This window comes from Bidens hawaiensis, unplaced genomic scaffold (assembly GCF_021521415.1).
Source record: "Bidens hawaiensis isolate Kalapana, Puna unplaced genomic scaffold, B.hawaiensis_p1.1 tig00011171_1, whole genome shotgun sequence".
Taxonomy (NCBI): domain Eukaryota; kingdom Viridiplantae; phylum Streptophyta; class Magnoliopsida; order Asterales; family Asteraceae; genus Bidens; species Bidens hawaiensis.
Window position 1 is genome coordinate 185,877 of NW_027491865.1, and position 17,682 is coordinate 203,558.

General features: G+C 43.6%; 1 pseudogene across 1 annotated transcript; it reads left to right on the forward strand.

The window, feature by feature from the left end:
* The first annotated feature begins 2,022 nt into the window (after nt 1-2,022).
* LOC143537277 (serine carboxypeptidase-like 51) lies at nt 2,023-17,632 on the forward strand (annotated as a pseudogene). The gene is made up of 14 exons (XR_013136022.1): nt 2,023-2,048; nt 2,532-2,689; nt 2,769-2,863; nt 3,491-3,596; nt 3,682-3,923; nt 4,008-4,051; nt 4,124-4,191; nt 4,278-4,383; nt 4,460-4,660; nt 16,720-16,793; nt 16,854-16,918; nt 17,039-17,091; nt 17,300-17,432; nt 17,501-17,632. The product of XR_013136022.1 is annotated as a serine carboxypeptidase-like 51 (transcript).
* The last annotated feature ends 50 nt before the right edge of the window (nt 17,633-17,682 follow it).

Consider the following 17,682-nt stretch of genomic DNA (forward strand, 5'->3'; position numbering starts at 1 on the left):
TTGGTCAACTACCAATGTCTAGTGAAATATATTTACTTTGCTTTATGTGTCACATGAATGTTTAGAGTGTATGTAATGAGGCGAGAAAACCCCCATTTTTTAGGCGATGTTGGGCTACAACACCATGGTCTACAAATGGGAGATGTGTGTGTGTGTTTGTTTGTTTGTTTGGGGGAGAGGTATGTCTCCGGGTTTGGAATGGAAATTAATAGTATTATAATCATATGTATGATATATATATATGATGTGATGAAGATAATATTGAGCTGCAAACCACTATACCCTAAAATGAAAGTCGTCCCTTTGCTGACGTGACGCCACGTGCCAAAAATCATTTCTATTTTGTAGCTCTTCGCTACACATAGCCTAGTAATTAATGGAAACCAAACAAGAATTTGTATTGAATTCAAGTGCGTACAAGCAAAAATGGAAAATATTTTTACCATTTCGTGTGACAAATTATTTGACGTCGGGTTTCAATCCTCATAAATAAAATCTGAGGACAAGAACCGTATTTATTATCAAATCAAAAAGAAGGATTCAGTTCAATGTTATCTTGTTTTGGTTGGTAGCATTAAATTTAAACTTATATTCAAACTTTATATATTATAAGGGATTTTAAATTATAGAACTTATAAGGGGGTGTTATATTTTCATTTTTCATATACCAGCCTGTGCCTATACGACCCCTATAGATTTATACGAGGCGTATAAGTACTTACATGTCAGACATACTCTGTTTTTTACACATGTACAAGGCAAACGACCATATACAAAGCGTATAGACCCTGAAGTCTCATACAAAGACTCATGTATATACGACCTGTGTAGGCCTATTCGAGTCTTATAGATGACTCATACGAGTGTTTACATGACTCGTATATGTGCATTCTGTATGGTGCCTATATGACTTACTACTCATATAAGGGCATATGACTCGTATATGTGACTACATGACTCGTATAGGTGTCTATGTGACTCATATAGGGCTATATGACTCATATAAGCCTATACAAGATGTACATTTTACTGGTCAACATATCCTCACATACTTTGTCATCTATACAACCCGTATCAGTCTATACGATTCGTGTAGATACCAGGCAGTGTGATAGTGTCCTAGATATAACCACCTGATGTATGAATATCGCATGCCTTAATCAACAGATGATGTTCACATTGATAATTGCAAATGATGGTTTGTGTGTTAACATCAACGAAAAATGAGGTGTTACATGCGGGTAGATCACACGATCTCATATAGTTCCAAACCATGTTTTTTCTCTCTTATTTTTATAACAATCATTTGAAGAAAGAAAACAGGATGTTACATGTGAGATTAACTCTTGCCATGTGACAAGGACTTATGAAAACTTTAAACTACCAAACCGGGTAAAGTTGTTTTTTTAACATTTCTTTTGTCTCTTTCCTTATATATCGCTCACTTTACACTTTTAGGTATCTTAAAAAGAATACAAACTCTAAACTTGCACATTAAATAATATAACTACACCAATAAAACAACGTTTTCCATCACAATATTATTCACTAACAGTCAATGTTGTAAAAGTAAGTCTCCAAGGCCGAGTACTTTTCGAGTACTCGCTACAAGTTATCGCGCCGAAGAAAGTTTCTTTAACTATGCCTAGTTACCAAGAATCAATCAAATGTGGTCGACGTAGCAAAAATCGTATCTGGTCGATCAACTTGGTCGATTTGACTTCAAAAATAAAACATAATTTATAATTCTATAGTATTAAAAAGAAAGAATATCACTTGTTTAGTTAAATGATTAGCAAATTTTAAAATAAATACTAGTAAACTTATGATACTTGACATATATATAATATCCAAAAATTAACTTTCTTCATATTTACCATTTTCAAGTACTCTTCGAGTACTCCGAGTACACCCAACTTCCTAATCGGCCGCCTAAAACCCGCCTAGCGACTTTTGCAACCTTGCTTATAGTAATTAGAAACTACTACTAAACAAATTTATTATGAATTATATTTTATAATAATGGAATCAATTTGGATAATTCAAAAGTGAGTTTACTATTTTACAATAATATCAAGGGTGTTATTCTCTACAAGTAAATGACATACTAAATATAAACAACTGCCTTTTATGAAGACTTGATTTCCTGCATGATTTAAGGTTAAAATTAATTCAAAATATTTGAATTAAATGATATTATTCTTTAGCACTTGTTATTATATTGATAATGACTAAAAGCGTGAAAACATTCTTTATAATCATCTTATTTTAAGTACACAACAAACATGCAATTTTATTTGAAGTATACTAGAATTTTTAAAGTTATATTTGGCTAGTATTTGTACATTAAGTCAAGCAACAGAGTTTAACAAGTTACCTAGTTGTCAGGAGGTCATGAATCACACCACATTTTTTGTGAATTCTGTTGTGACTCTCGAAGACCACGCCCATCTTTGAACAATATAAATACATATATATACCTATACCTTCGGTTATATATTATTATCTACAATTACTGTCATTTTCTCAAGAATATTTCATCTAACAATGAGAAACATCAGTTTCACAGTTTTACTCATCACTGTCTTAACATGCATTGTTCTTCCATGTTATCATGGTGGTGGTTTAACCATGGCTACAGGCACCAAAGATGGATCAGAGCATTGGGGTTATGTTCAAGTCAGACCCGGTAACATATCACTGTCTTTTTTTTTATAAAGTTTTTTTTTAATGATTTTCAAGATTGGATTTTGATTCTTGGAAAATAGGAGCACACATGTTCTGGTGGCATTACAAAAGTCCGTACAGAGTTCATGATCCAAAGAAGCCATGGCCAGTTATACTTTGGTTGCAAGGTGGACCAGTAAGTGGTTATGGTTATTTAAAAGTTTTGTTCTTTAATAAATTATGGAACTCATGTACATGAATAAAAAAAGATTAAAAATAGATTATAGAAGAACTCATGTTTATGATAAATAAAAAAGGTTAAATGATTCTTGGTAAGTTATAGAAGGTATGCTTATACTTTATACAAAAGGTTAAAGAGTCTTTATTGTAAAAAAAGGTGAAAGATTTTTTTTTTAAGTTATAGAACTCATGCTAATACAAAAAGGTTTTTTTTTTTTTTTTTAAATTATGGGATTCATATTTATACTAAAGATTAAGGATTCTTCTTTATAGAACTCATGTTTATAATTACACAACAAGGTTAAAGATTTTTTTATAAATTATAGAGTTCATGTTTATATAAAAAAGTTAAAGATTTCTGGTATTCATGTTTATAAAAAAAAGGTTAAAGATTCTTTCTAAGTTAGAGAAATCATGTTTATACAAAAAGGTTAAAGATTCTTTTGTAACCTATAAAACGCATGTTTAACCCAAAAAAAGGTTCAACATTCTTTATAAGTTACAGAACTCATGTATATAAAGAAAAGGTTCAAGATTCTTAATAAATTATAGTCAATTTTCTTTTGTGCTCAATGAACTGCAGGGTGGTTCAGGGGTTGGAATAGGAAACTTTAGAGAGGTGGGACCATTGGATGCTGGCTTGAAACCAAGAAACTATACATGGCTCAAAAAGGGAGATCTTTTATTTGTGGTATTAAATTTGTGGTAAATTTACAAGATTTAATGAGTTTTTCTTGAATTTTTTTTATTTATCTAATATTTTTGTGGGATTTTTGGATAATCCAGTTGGGACAGGTTACAGTTTTGTAAAGGATAAAGAGTTATTAGTGAAAACTGATGATGAAGCCGCAACGGATTTAATGACATTGTTAATTAAGTTGTTTAACCGAAATAAAACCCTACAAAAAGCCCTCTTTATATCGTGGCGGAATCGTATGGTGGGAAATATGCAGTCACTCTTGGATTATCGGCTCTCAAAGCGATTAAAGCCGGGAAATTAAAGCTCAAACTTGGAGGTTTAGATTTTTACAAATCTTAAAATATGAAATGCCAAAAAGCCAAAAAGTTAAAAACTTGACATTGGATATGTGAGTGTGTAGGAGTTGCATTGGGAAATACTTGGATGTCACCTATAGATTTTGTGGTGAGTAAAGTTTATATATATTTTTTAACTTTTGAAATTGTTTTTTATTCACATAATTATTGTAATTGATAGGCTTCATGGGCTCCTCTGCTAAAAGATTTTTCAAGGATAGACAACAGTGGTTTCAAGACATCAGAAAGGTTAATTTAAGGTGTTGTGTGTGTGTTTTTAAGGTCATGATTGGGCTAGATTTTGTTTGGTCTGACAAACACTTTATAGGAAACAGACTAGTTGAAGACATAAAGAAACAAATAGCAAATGGACAAATGAAAGAGGCCACTAAAACATGGAATGATCTTGAAATGGTGATCATGAACACCAGTAACTATATTGTATGCATCTATTTTCATGTTTTAATTTCTTTTTATTTGATTTTTATAAAAATTAAATAGCTTTGTTTGTTCATAGGATTTCTACAACATTATGAGGGATTCCAGGAGTCCTGAAGAGTCAACGACAACAAACGAGCTATCGACAAAAACTATAATGAATAAAGAGTCGAAAAATCTTGATTCTTTGAGTGCAGTTTTACCAGGTGTAGTTGGTGACTTAAAAGTCTTTAATGAATGGTGCAGTGAAAAAGAAATTAAGGATTCCAAAAAATGTTATGTGAGTCTGAAGAGGTAGGTCTCCGCAAAGCCCAGTTGGACCCACAAGACACACCTTGAAGAGGTACGTCTGCGCAAAGACTAACTGGTCCCGCAGTAAGCCAGCTGTTCCCGCAGGAAAGCCTCCCTTGGTACAGTACCCTGCCTGTTCCCACAGCTATGGGTACAAGCCAAGAAGGAAGGCTACCCGCACTAACGGTAAGGCTACACGCATAAGGCACTAACTCATACTTCAGCAATGTCACCTGAAGAAGGAATGAGCAAGGCGGGAATATTCCCGCCCAAAAGAGCCAGTCCGTACGCTTCTGGAAGATCTTTGTACTATACCTGCCAAGGTATGGACAAAATAGACAAGATCTGACCAAAGCAGCCCATGAACCAATAACAGGGTGATAGCTCACCGACAATAGTACGAGGAGGAGCACGCTCTAGTACAAAATGTCACTATCAGCCGCTGCCTACCCACCAACTCCCATCGTGGCACGTACATAGCCCGTAGTTGGTGGAAAAGGAATAGTATACAGCCGGCCATGTCACTATCAGCCGCTGCCTACCCACCAACTCCCATCGTGGCACGCACATAGCCCGTAGTTGGTGGAAAAGGAATATTATACAGCTGGCCGTACCTGCTTGGAAACCTACATTCGGCTATAAATACTCTAACACCTTGGAACGGTATCATCATATTATCTTCTCTAGCTATTTCTCTCAATATACACTTATATTCAGAGCAATCTAGTCTGATTCTCACGCCGGAGGGTGGTCACAAGGAGGTCCCCCCCTCTCAGTGACGAGCTTACGGTGTCTGTTTTGCAGGTCGAGAAGAATAACCATCTTTGCCGGACCTAACCCTCGTGGAAAACATCTACTTAACCCTAAGATTATCCATAATCTGCCGGGGTCACTTAGTGTTTCTTCATTGGCGCCATCCGTGCATAAAGCTAGAACTAATTCTTTTTCTCAGTTTTTTCAAAACCACTGGAAAGATGGTTAAGGTTACTCCGATGCCAAAGCCAACGAGTGACCAAGAAACTCCGGTAACCACAACCCCAGCTACTGGGGGGAACACCGGCGAGTACACGATTTTTACGAACACTACCCCGGTTACTCAAGTCGGGGCAAGTGCAGTAAACAATCCTCTCCTGGGATTCATTGATACCCGGTTGGAGAAACAATAGACAAGGCTTCCCCGCCAAACACTAGATCAAGTTAAAGCGTGGGCGGAAGCACGTCAGAAAGAATTCCCAGCTGAGTTGGACGAACGTTTACGTTCACTCCAACAGACCGATGAATTCGGAAGCACTCGACAACAGCTCAACATGAGCAATGATTGCGAGTACTTGGACGATGATTGGGAAGAGTCCGACTGTGACGCAAACCCTCGTCATAGGGCGAAAGGGAAGCGTAAAGAAACAGACTCCCAGCCAAGAAGAAACTTTGGAGAAACCTTCAAACCAAGGAACGCGGGGGGAAACCCACGTGACTTCTCCAAAGCTTTCAGACCAACTGTTGCAAATGCTGGAACGTCCAAGTTTGCAAGGGACATTGCGGAAGCAATTGCCCCGAAGAGTGCCAAACAGATGTCCAACATCGGCACTTATGATGGCATATCTGACCCGGACGATCACTTGAACAGGTTCATAGCGGGGGCAACCGTCAGCAACTGGACGGAACCCATGTGGTGTTACATGTTCCAAATGACGCTCGTCGGAGCGGCCAGAGCGTTGTTTGATCGTCTACCAATCCACCACATCTATGATTGGGCAGACTTCCAACACAAGTTCAGCCAGCACTTCAGTCAACAAAGAAAATATACTGAAGAGCAGTGGACGATCCTCAACTGCGTTAGAGAGGAGGATGAATCTTTGCTAGACTTCATCACTCGCTTCAACTCAAAGAAGCTGAGTCTGGGCACCATAAGTGAAGATCTTGTTCGCGCCGCTTTCATCCAGGGCGCCGAATACCCAGAGCTTATCCGCACGTTGACGGGTAAAGATGGCATGCCATCCACATGGGATGCCATCATGACGGCAGCTAAACGCTTTGCCGAGACGGAGAAGCAACTGGGTAGGAATCTTCCCCAGAGTACAAACCTCTACACGCAGAGGACCAGAGAAAATAACGTCTGCACCGCCCGATAAAATAAAAAGAGGAAGCTTGGTATTTGGCATTCAAGGGTAAACTTTGACACCTCATCCAGCTCTCGCCCTCTATTAGGCGGAAGGGATAACACGCACTCATCAAACCGGAATCCCAGATGGACGCCACTCACCAAAAGCGTCACGGAGATATTTGCCACCGAGAAACTCCCATGGCCAAAAGCTCCAATGATCCGACAGCGCCATAACGCTGATCAGAGCAAATCCTGTGACTTCCACGGGATAAAGGGCCACACCACCGAGGAATGTACATCTTTGAAAGATATTGTCGAAACATTCGTCAAAGATAGAAAACTTACACACCTCGTGGCGTCAATCAAGAACGGAGGGAGGAATGACAATCGGTACAAGGACAACGGACGAAAGCCCGTCGACATCAGCATCCTCATGGTTCATGGAAACGCTAGAGGAAGAAAACGACGAACGACAGAACCATGTGCGTGGAAGGAAGCTGAAGTGCGCTTCCCGCGTGTGCCAGGGGGGCCCAACAAAGAAGGCCCTATAGTCATCAAAAGCCAGCTGGGGCACTACATCACTTCCTGCACTCTTGCTGATAACGGCGCTTCGTCAACGGTCATGTACAGGCAGTTCTTCGACAAGCTAGACGACGAAGACAAAGAACGCCTGGAAACAGTCTACGCATCGATGGAAGGGTTCGATGGCAGCACAAACACCCCCTTGGGTATCCTATTTTTCCCCATCACTCTCACGGACGGGAAATACTCCCGCACAGAAGACGTGGACTTCGTCGTAATGAGGAAGCCACACCACACATACGACATTCTCTTCGGGAGAGATGGAATGGCAAGATTCAATGCCGTGGTGTCCTCAGTCCACGGCATGATGGGGTGGCCAACAGGTGAGGGTGTCGCGATGATCACGGGTATTCCCCAGGTATGCATCGCATCTGTCTCATCTAAACCCAAACCAAAGATGGCTAAACCAACCATTACCGAGCCAGAAGAACGGGCCTTCAATGGCAAATACCCTGACCAGGCCGTTACCATTGGCCCAACAGTTACGGATCCCACACGCACCTTACTCAAACGCTTATTGCAAAAAAACGCTGACATCTTCGCGTGGACACCAGCTGACATGATTGGTGTACCCCGAAGTAAGGCGGAGCATAAGCTCAAATGTGACCCGGCTTTTACGCTGGTCATACAAAAGCGTCGAGTAATGAGTGAGGAACAGGCTAACGCGTGTAGAACCCAAGTCAAGGAACTCCTTGACGCAGGCATCGTACGCGTTAGTAAATATCAAACATGGGTTGCAAATCCCGTCATGGTACCCAAATCTAACAAACAATGGCGCATGTGCATAGATTTTAAAGACCTAAACAAAGCATGCCCCAAGGATTGTTACCCGTTACCCGAAATTGACCTTAAGGTAGATTCGTTAGCACCGTTTCGCCTTAAATGCTTCCTTGATGCGTATAAGGGATACCATCAAATCCACATGGCCGTTGACGATCAGGACAAAACCGCATTTCGGACGCCCGATGGCACGTTTTGTTATCAAATGATGCCATTCGGACTTAAGAATGCCGGGTCCACATACTAACGCCTGATGGACAAAGAGTTTCATGCCCAAATTGGGAGGAACTTGGAAGTTTACATGGATGACTTGGTCATCAAAAGTCTTGTGCCAGAAGCGATGTTGAAAGACATTGAGGAAACTTTCAACACGCTCAGAAAGATAAACATGAAGCTCAACCCGAGCAAGTGTTCTTTTGGGATGGAAGAAGGGAAGTTCTTAGGAGTCATCGTTACCAAAGATGGATTCAGAGCGAACCCTGAAAAGGTCGAAGCCATTATCAAAATGGAATCACCTACTACCATCAAACAAGCTCAGACACTGAATGGACGACTAGTCGCACTTAACCGCTTTTTGGCAAACCATACGGATATGTCGTTCCCATTCGTGTCAACATTGAGAAATTGCTTGAAGAAAACGCACTTCCGCTGGACACCAGAAGCGGAAGCAGCTTTTTAAGAGATTCGGTCACGCTTGATCGAACTACCAACACTCACAGCACCAGAAGTGGGGGAGGAATTAATTCTTTACCTCTCCGCCACAGACAGAGCAACCGGGGCGTCCTACTAGTAGAACGGAAGGGTATCCAGATGCCCATCTACTATGTTAGCCGCATCTTAACAGATGTAGAAACCCGGTACTCTACCCTGGAAAAATTAGTCTTAGCACTTGTACAAGCTTCACGCAGGCTAAGACGATATTTCCAAGGTCACCCAATCACCATTCTTACCAACTTCAAACTTGTAAACGTTTTAGGCAAACCCGAGTTGTCGGGACGCCTAGCCAAATGGGCAATTGAGTTGGGGGAATACGCGATAAAGTACAAGCCAAGACCAGCCAAAAAGGCCAGGTCTTGGCCGACTTTATTGCAGAAGTACCCGCTTCGCGGGAAAAAGAGTGCCAGGAAGAGGCTCAACCCTCTCCAGCACAGGACATCGATGATGTCTGGCGACTCTATACTGATGGAGCAGCCAACAACGAGGGTTCAGGCGCAGGGTTGAAACTAACTAACCCAGCAGGCCAAGAGTACACTTACGCTATTCGGCAGGATTTCCCAAGTACGAATAACGAAGCAGAGTACGAAGCATTCTTGGCCGGATTAAGAATTGCGCGTAAGATGGGGGTGAAAAACTTGGAAGCCCACGTAGATTCCATGTTAGTAGCCAACCAGATAAACGGGACGTACACGGCCGTGAACGACACAATGGCCCTGTACCTCGCACAAGCAAAAACCCTTATGCGCGATTTTAACGATTGCAAAGTTATGCACATCAAGCGAAGCGAAAACAAATCTGCGGATGCGTTAAGCAAGCTTGCATCGTTAGCCTTCACCCACTTGGGAAAGGACATCCGCGTTGAACTTCTTGGAGCACCATCAGTCCCGCACAAGGAAATTTGTGTCATCCAAACCGGCACGGAAACGTGGATGACACCAATCATAAATTACCTTGCGGCGGGTATACTACCAGAGTTAAAAACACAGGCAAGAAAGATACGCTGTAAATCACTGAACTATCAACTCGTTGATGACATACTTTACAGGCGTAATTTTCTTGGCCCACTCCTAAGATGCGTGGACGACCAAGATGCTGATTACCTCCTAAGGGAAGTACACGAAGGCATCTGTGGAGTACACGCAGGTCCACGAGCAGTTGTAGCTAAGCTAAACAACGCAGGATACTTCTGGCCGGGGATGCATACGGATGCGCTGGCATACATCAGAAAATGCAGGTCCTGCCAGCTTTACGCACCCAACACGCATCGACCGAAGAACGAACTTGTTCCAGTCACTTCTTCATGGCCATTTCAGAAGTGGGCCATCGATGTGACAGGCCCATTTCCCACAGTAGCAGGGAACGTTCAGTTCCTAGTGGTAGCTATCGACTACTTCACCAAGTGGATACAAGCAAAACCCTTAGCCCAAACAACCGCAAAACATATCAAAAAATTTATTTGGGAATTTATTATTTATCGTTTTGGACTTCCACAGAATTTGGTGAGCGATAACGGCGCCAACTTTGCTGACAAGAAGCTACAAAAGTGGCTGGAAGAACTCCAAATCACCCACACCTTTACCTCAGTGGCACACCCGCAGGGTAATGGTGAGGTGGAAAGAGCAAACAAGAGCATCATCGACGGCATAAAGAAAAGACTCTTGGAACATAGATCCGGCTGGGTGGGCGAAGTTCCACACGTCCTTTGTGCAAACAGAACGCTAAAAAAGGCAAGTACGGGAGAAACCCCGTTCAGCCTCACCTATGGCACTGAAGCCATGGTCCCGGTCGAAATTGGTCTACCCTCACCAAGGGTCTTAACTCAACCAGAAGACAATGATGCGGAAAGACGGTTAGACCTTATGCTAACCGAAGAACGCAGAGACTTAGCCGCAGCGCGTGAAGAGAACTACAAGCGACAAATGCAAAAATACTACAACACGCGGGTAAAACTCTGCAACTTCAATGTCGGAGACTACATACTGCGTAACAACGAGGCTTCGAACCAAGAGCGCCCAGGAAAGCTGGCCCCGATCTGGGAAGGGCCATACATTATCAAAGAAGTTTTGGGAATGGGCGCATACCGGCTCGAAAGGCTCGATGGCACCCCCATCCCAAGAACATGGAATGGAGCTCAATTACGCAAATGTTACACGTAGATCAATTCCAAAGTTGTAAAGAAAAGGCCTGGAGCCACTTCTAATGGAAATGATTCTCCTTCATCACATTGTGTTGATAGCCTTACCTTTATACTTACGAACTCTCCACACTGATATGCCGGTATTCACCGCATAAATAAGTGTAGAAAGAAGTAAGTCGTTGCGTGTGGAAGGCGGCAAAACCCGCGTAAACATAAAAACGGTAAAAATTTCTAAGGATGAGGAAAACCTTCACGCAGTTCAGATACAGGTAAAGTTTGGCCATCCTACTAAGTGAAAGTGACGGTCTTACCCGCACAATCATGATAGAGGAAGCAGAACATTAACTTATTATCTAACACGCGTTGAGAGGTTAACTTATCCAAAACACTTAGAAAGTTGCTAAGTTAAACTAAAATATGCATGAGCAAAACATATAAGGTTTACAAGGCAAGGCGTTAACAAAATATTTATATTCATAATAAAAATTCAAACATTAAAAGAATGGCCAGGTATCTACCCGCCTACAAAAATACAAAATTACAAATCTATCCTAACGGTTGGAAGGGATCTCAAGGTTCAAGCTTCAGGACCACTCCCTCCAAACCCACTTGAACCCGCACCATCAGTTGGTTGTGGCGGTTCAAGGAAAGCCTTGAGAACAGCTAGCCCGTCATCATCAGCAGCAATCTCGTTCACCTTCTCCATCACCGGATGCGGGAAGGCAGCATACTGGTTCACTGCTTGGTCGTAGGCAGCTTCAGTGTCCACGTCGTGTAGAGGGAAGTTAGAAGGCGGGATGCCCTTCTCAACAAACCCTAGACCAAGCAGGAAACCAGCCTTTTCCCCATCCTCATGAGAAGCGTTGAGGGCTGCACTCATGGCATCGTCATAAGATGTGTTCGCGAAGATCCGATGCACAACCTACAAAAAAAATATATATATATATCAAAATCTTTTCTAAGTATAAAGAAAAGCGTAAAGAAATTATGAAGCTATGCGTACCTGAGGCAACGCTTCTCGCAGAAGCCACTCCTTATTTGCCAGAGCCTCCTGAAGGGCAGCTTGAGCTTGATCGCGGGCGCGTTCGGCTTCATTTTTGTTGAGGTTGGCAAGCAACACATCCTTAGCCGCAGCCTCTTCAACGCCCTTAAGCTTAAGCTCAGTGCGATCAAGCATACCCTTCTGATCCAGGAGCTCTTGGAGCTTTTTGGCGTCTTCTAAGGCCAAAGCATCATGAGCCTGCTGAAGCTTCTCTAGTTTAGCTTTAAGCTCCTCATTCTCGGCGCGCAGAGGCTCAGCAATGGCTTCAGCTTTGGTGGCCCTCTCGGTCGCATTACGCGCAGTCTCCTTGGCCAACCTAAGCTGCTCGTTGACAGCTTGGGTAGCCTTGGAGCGGGCCTCATGCCTGGCCTGGACCTCGACCTCAAGGTCCTTGTAGGCCTTCTCCTTCTCCGCTGCGGTGGCAGCGAGTCTCTTGTTCTCCTCCCGCAATGCTCGCGCCTGAGCCACTTTCAGGCTACGCGCCGTCTTTAACTTGTCGTTTTCACGACAGAGTAGCTCGACGCGCGGCTGCATCCGGGCAAGGAGGATTCGGAGCTCATTGGTTAGCCTACCCTCTTGGTAGCTAGCCATGGCCTTCCCCAACGCACCGCTTGGGGCGGCATGGCGCGCCCAGTCAACGCAATCCGCAGCCGTTCGAAGGGTCGTTCCCCGGCGGATATTCCACCGTGGAGCGTACACCTCATTGGAATCCGAAACTGCAAAAACAAAAAACAGTTAGGAAAAAAAATGATAAAAATAGATAATAGGCCAAAATAACCCCACGCACCTGTAGGGTCGATAACAGGCCGGTAGCCACCAAACCCATCACCCGAACCTAAGGGATATCCATCCAAGAGGTCAAAGAGATGGGAAGGGGGCAAAGATTGGCTAGAAGCCCCAACCCTGAACATACCTGAAGAACCGGCCACGGACGAGGTAGTCGCTGGCGCCGGAGGAGGCAGGGTAGAAGTCACCGTGGTAGAGACCATCGGAGGTGAACTCATTGGAGATGAACTCACAACCGTGGTCGTTGCTGCGGAGCTTGTAGAAAAGATCACCGCCGGCTCAGTGAAAGATGCGGTAAAGATGGCACTGACGGTCGGCGGAGATGACGTCATTACTGGAACAGTTGACTCAACGGTATGAGCAACCGAACCAGCACCGGAAACAGGCGCGGCCGCCTGGGTCATCGCCTCGGATAGGTTGACCAAACCTATCGTCGTGGGTCCAGAACTGCTTCCGCCCGCACCACCCTGAAATGCGGATGTGTCCACTCCTGCATAAAGAACAAAACATTAAAAACAACGGCGAAAAGAAATGCAGGAAAGGTAAATAAAAATTATACTTACGGGTTTTCTTAATCTTGAAAGTTTTGACGGGCGGGGACGAACCCGATGGAACTGGCCTCTTCACGCCAGTCACCATCGTAACGCTTGGTTGCTCGTAGGTGACAGCTGTCCCAACCTCCGAGACAATGGTCTCACCACCACCAGGGTTCCCCGCCGCCTCCTCGCTTTCAGTCTCGGAATCAGACTGATTTCCCAGGTCGACGGCGGAGGTAACCTTCGCCTTGCCATTCACGCCGGCAGCTTTCTTCTTCCTCACGAAGAAAGGCCCATCTGCGGATCCCTCATCAGAAGATGATAAAATTAGAGGAACTCCAGCAGAGGTTTGAGCATGAAGAGGGCGAGGATTAAAGAATCTCTTACCTGGCTGCGTGGCGCTCAAAATCTCGTGGCCCTGCGGGTAGACCTCCACAAATCTATCCGCCGTCTGCTCCAAGATGGGCAACTCGTTCTCGTCAAGATCGCGAGTACCCACCCGGGCGGGACCACCAGTCTCCCGCAGATGCAGGAGCGATTGTAAGTCGTTCCCATCTGAAATAAAAAGAAAAACAGTTAGAAGAAAAACCCTATATCAGCAAATAAGACGGAGCATACCGTAAGGAGTAGAGTTCAAACCGTATTCAAGGATGATGGGTACTTGCGGAATCTCAGAACCGGCATCCTTCCATACCCGGCTCATCCCAAGCATCACCATCCCAGACTCTGCAAAGCGGTAAACCGGAGTCTGGATCTGGGAGATCTTGGTGAACCATTCCGTCTCCTAGTAATTGGAGGCGTGAAGGTTAGGGAGTGCCCTCCCATTCTTGAACGTCATCGCAATGGGGACGACGCGAGCGGAGATGTAGAAAAACTCCCGCTTCCAAGACCGAAGACTGCGCTCGGTAGCGCAGATCTTCAAACCCTTGATCCGAGTGACCAAGGTATACCAGCCCTGGATGCACCTCCAGGAGTAGAAGGTCATCAGGCGGTCGACGCGGGGCTCGATGCCCAGAATGTGGCACACCCATTCAAAATGGCGAACCTTAGCGATCGCCATCGGGTGCACCTCCGTCAAGTGTACACCGTGTTTCTCCAAAACACGGTATACGAACTTCGTTAATGGGAATCTGAGATTCCCATATATTAAGAATGAGGCATAAACCCCTATCTTGCCCTTGGGGGCATCATACATCATCTGGTGGGGCTCTTGAAACTCAGGCTCGTAGGGCTCGAGCATGAACTTCTTGACGATGTAGTGATAAAAGTCGACAGAAAGAGTACACTGGCACTCGCCAGCAGTACTCTTATCGTCCTTATCAGACGTGGACGTCAGGTTCTCGGGGTATACATCGGACTCCTCGACAGTAACCTCAGGATCATGAATAGAAGACATTTTTTAGGTATGAAAGAGAACGATTTCAGGAGAATGCTCGACGGAAAAGTTAGAGTATTCGCCGGAAATCGTTTAGAAGAAGAAGAGTGAAGTGAAGGTGTGAATTGAGATGCACCCTCTCCCCCGTTTATATACTCATCGCAATGAATGCGATGAATTTAATGCGGAGGAGAGAGAAAGCGCAGGTGCAATAGCACGGCGACACGTGGAAAAAGCAAGCTGGCAACACCTGTCGAAAGGACGCGTGCCGTAAAATTCGCTCCCACGCGCCCGAAAACTCGCGCCCACGCGCCTGAAAAAGCGTCCGGAATGACCATATACTGTCATGTCGCCATAACTTCCTGCACGTCCTGAAACCGTCAGAAGAAACCGTCAGGAGACGCTAACGTCACTTCAACAGTTTGGACTGTTCTTATCCTTTCACCAACTCTTCGAATTTCAAAAGGATTCAAAAATAAGAGGGAATATACCCCCTTACCTTGGGAAGCAAAAAACCATAAGACAAGTGCGGGTACAGTGTCAAGGCGAAACCCTTCACATACTTAGCACTTGCAGGGAATTGAAGCCAAGAAGGATCTTATGGGTCATGCTTGCGGAAAGGGAAATAACACCTCCGCATGGCGGGAACGTTGAGAACTAGATTGTTTGAAACTTCAAGGTGGAATTGGTAGTTTAACATAACTGATCACTATGTCCAAAACTACCAAAACCTCATGAAGGGTCTATACAAGTGAAATTCAACGCTCCCGACTTGCGAAGAGGTTAAACACCTACCCGCATCATAACCAAAGATCAGGCAGAAAAGTCGGGAATTTCTGCAAGTGACATTAGGAAAACCACGGGAAGAATCCCCACGGAAAACCTTAAACAAAAACCTCTTTAAAACCCCTTGCTTAAAGTCCAAAAGTTCACCTCACTTAACAATTCATGAGAAGAACAATGGACTGGGGGGACTTGAAGAGGTAGGTCCCCGCAAAGCCCAATTGGACCCGCAAGACACACCTTGAAGAGGTATGTCTGCGCAAAGACTAACTGGTCCCGCAAGACCCACCATGCTCAGAGAGATGAAGACCTTACACGCAGTAAGCCAGTTGTTCCCGCAGGAAAGCCTCCCTTGGTACAGTACCCTGCCTGTTCCTGCAGCTATGGGTACAAGCCAAGAAGGAAGGCTACCCGCACTAACGGTAAGGCTACACGCATAAGGCACTAACTCATACTTCAGCAATGTCACCTGAAGAAGGAATGAGCAAGGCGGGAATACTCCCGCCCAAAAGAGCCAGTCCGTACGCTTCTGGAAGATCTTTTGTACTATACCTGCCAAGGTATGGACAAAAAGACAAGATCTGACCAAAGCAGCCCATGAACCAATCACAGGGTGACAGCTCACCGACAATAGTACGAGGAGGAGCACGCTCTAGTACAAAATGTCACTATCAGCCGCTGCCTACCCACCAACTCCCATCGTGGCACGTACATAGCCCGTAGTTGGTGGAAAAGGAATAGTATTCAGCCGGCCATGTCACTATCAGCCGCTGCCTACCCACCAACTCCCATCGTGGCACGCACATAGCCCATAGTTGGTGGAAAAGGAATATTATACAGCTGGCCGTACCTGCTTGGAAACCTACCTTCGGCTATAAATACTCCAACACCTTGGAACGGTATCATCATATTATCTTCTCTAGCTATTTCTCTCAATATACACTTATATTCAGAGCAATCTAGTCTGATTCTCACGCCGGAGGGTGGTCACAAGGAGGTCCCCCCCTCTCAGTGACGAGCTTACGGTGTCTGTTTTGCAGGTCGAGAAGAATAACCATCTTTGCCGGACCTAACCCTCGTGGAAAACATCTACTTAACCCTAAGATTATTCATAATCTGCCGGGGTCACTTAGTGTTTCTTCAGAGTCTTTACGCTTTTTCGGGTTACTTTCGCAAATATATTTGTTAATCCGAATTTGGTTTTTGCAGGTGGGGGTCTCAGGGGGATCTTGTTTTCGATGCGTTATCAGGCGATTTCATGAGACCGAGGCTTAAAGAGGCTAGTGTTAAGAATTGACAATTGTGTTGATTTGTGATATGGTTTTCATTAACATATTTTATAGTTTTTTGCTTGTTGGTTGATCAACTCTTGGATGCTGGAGTCCATGTGACAGTATATAGTGGTCAAGTAAGATGCTTTCTATATAATATTTTTAGATATATTTTAGAGTAGTACTAGAGTGGAATATGAAACGTGAAAGCGTGGAAGCGTAGTTGCGATTTTAAATTCTGGTTTGTTGGTTTGTAGCTTGATCTCATATGCTCAACAAAGGGAGCTGAAGTATGGGTTGAAAAGCTAAAGTAAAGTTACTTCTCCTTTTCTCTCTTTTTTTTTTCATAATATGAAAGGAAGTGAGTCAGGTGGCTAAAAATATGTACATGAGAATATATCTAAGAATGAGAGAATTAAAATGAGAAAAAATATTAATTGTTTGGAACCTTAAAATTTAACATAGTGTTAGATTACTATATTGTTCTTATGATATGTGTGTTTTATATTTGACAAAAGGTGGAAAGGGCTAAAGACATTCTTGAACATGGATAGAACTCCCGCGTATTGTGGTGATGACATGGAAACAAAAGCGTTCGTGAAGTCCTACCAAAATTTTCATTTTTATTGGATTCTTAAAGCCGGTCATTTTGTAAGTATTTGCTTTGCTATGGCTTTGGACTAACGTTTATGAATCTTATAAATTATTGTCATTTTTAGGTGCCGGTGGATCAACCATGTGTATCATTGGACATGATAGGCAACATTACTCGGTCCCCAGCTTGATAGACGGACGAAGAGGGAAAGAAGAAAACGAATAATGATAAGATTTAATAAGAAAGAAGATGTTATTAGGAGCAATATAGCAGAATTCTCATTTTAAAAAATTTATAGTTAAATGA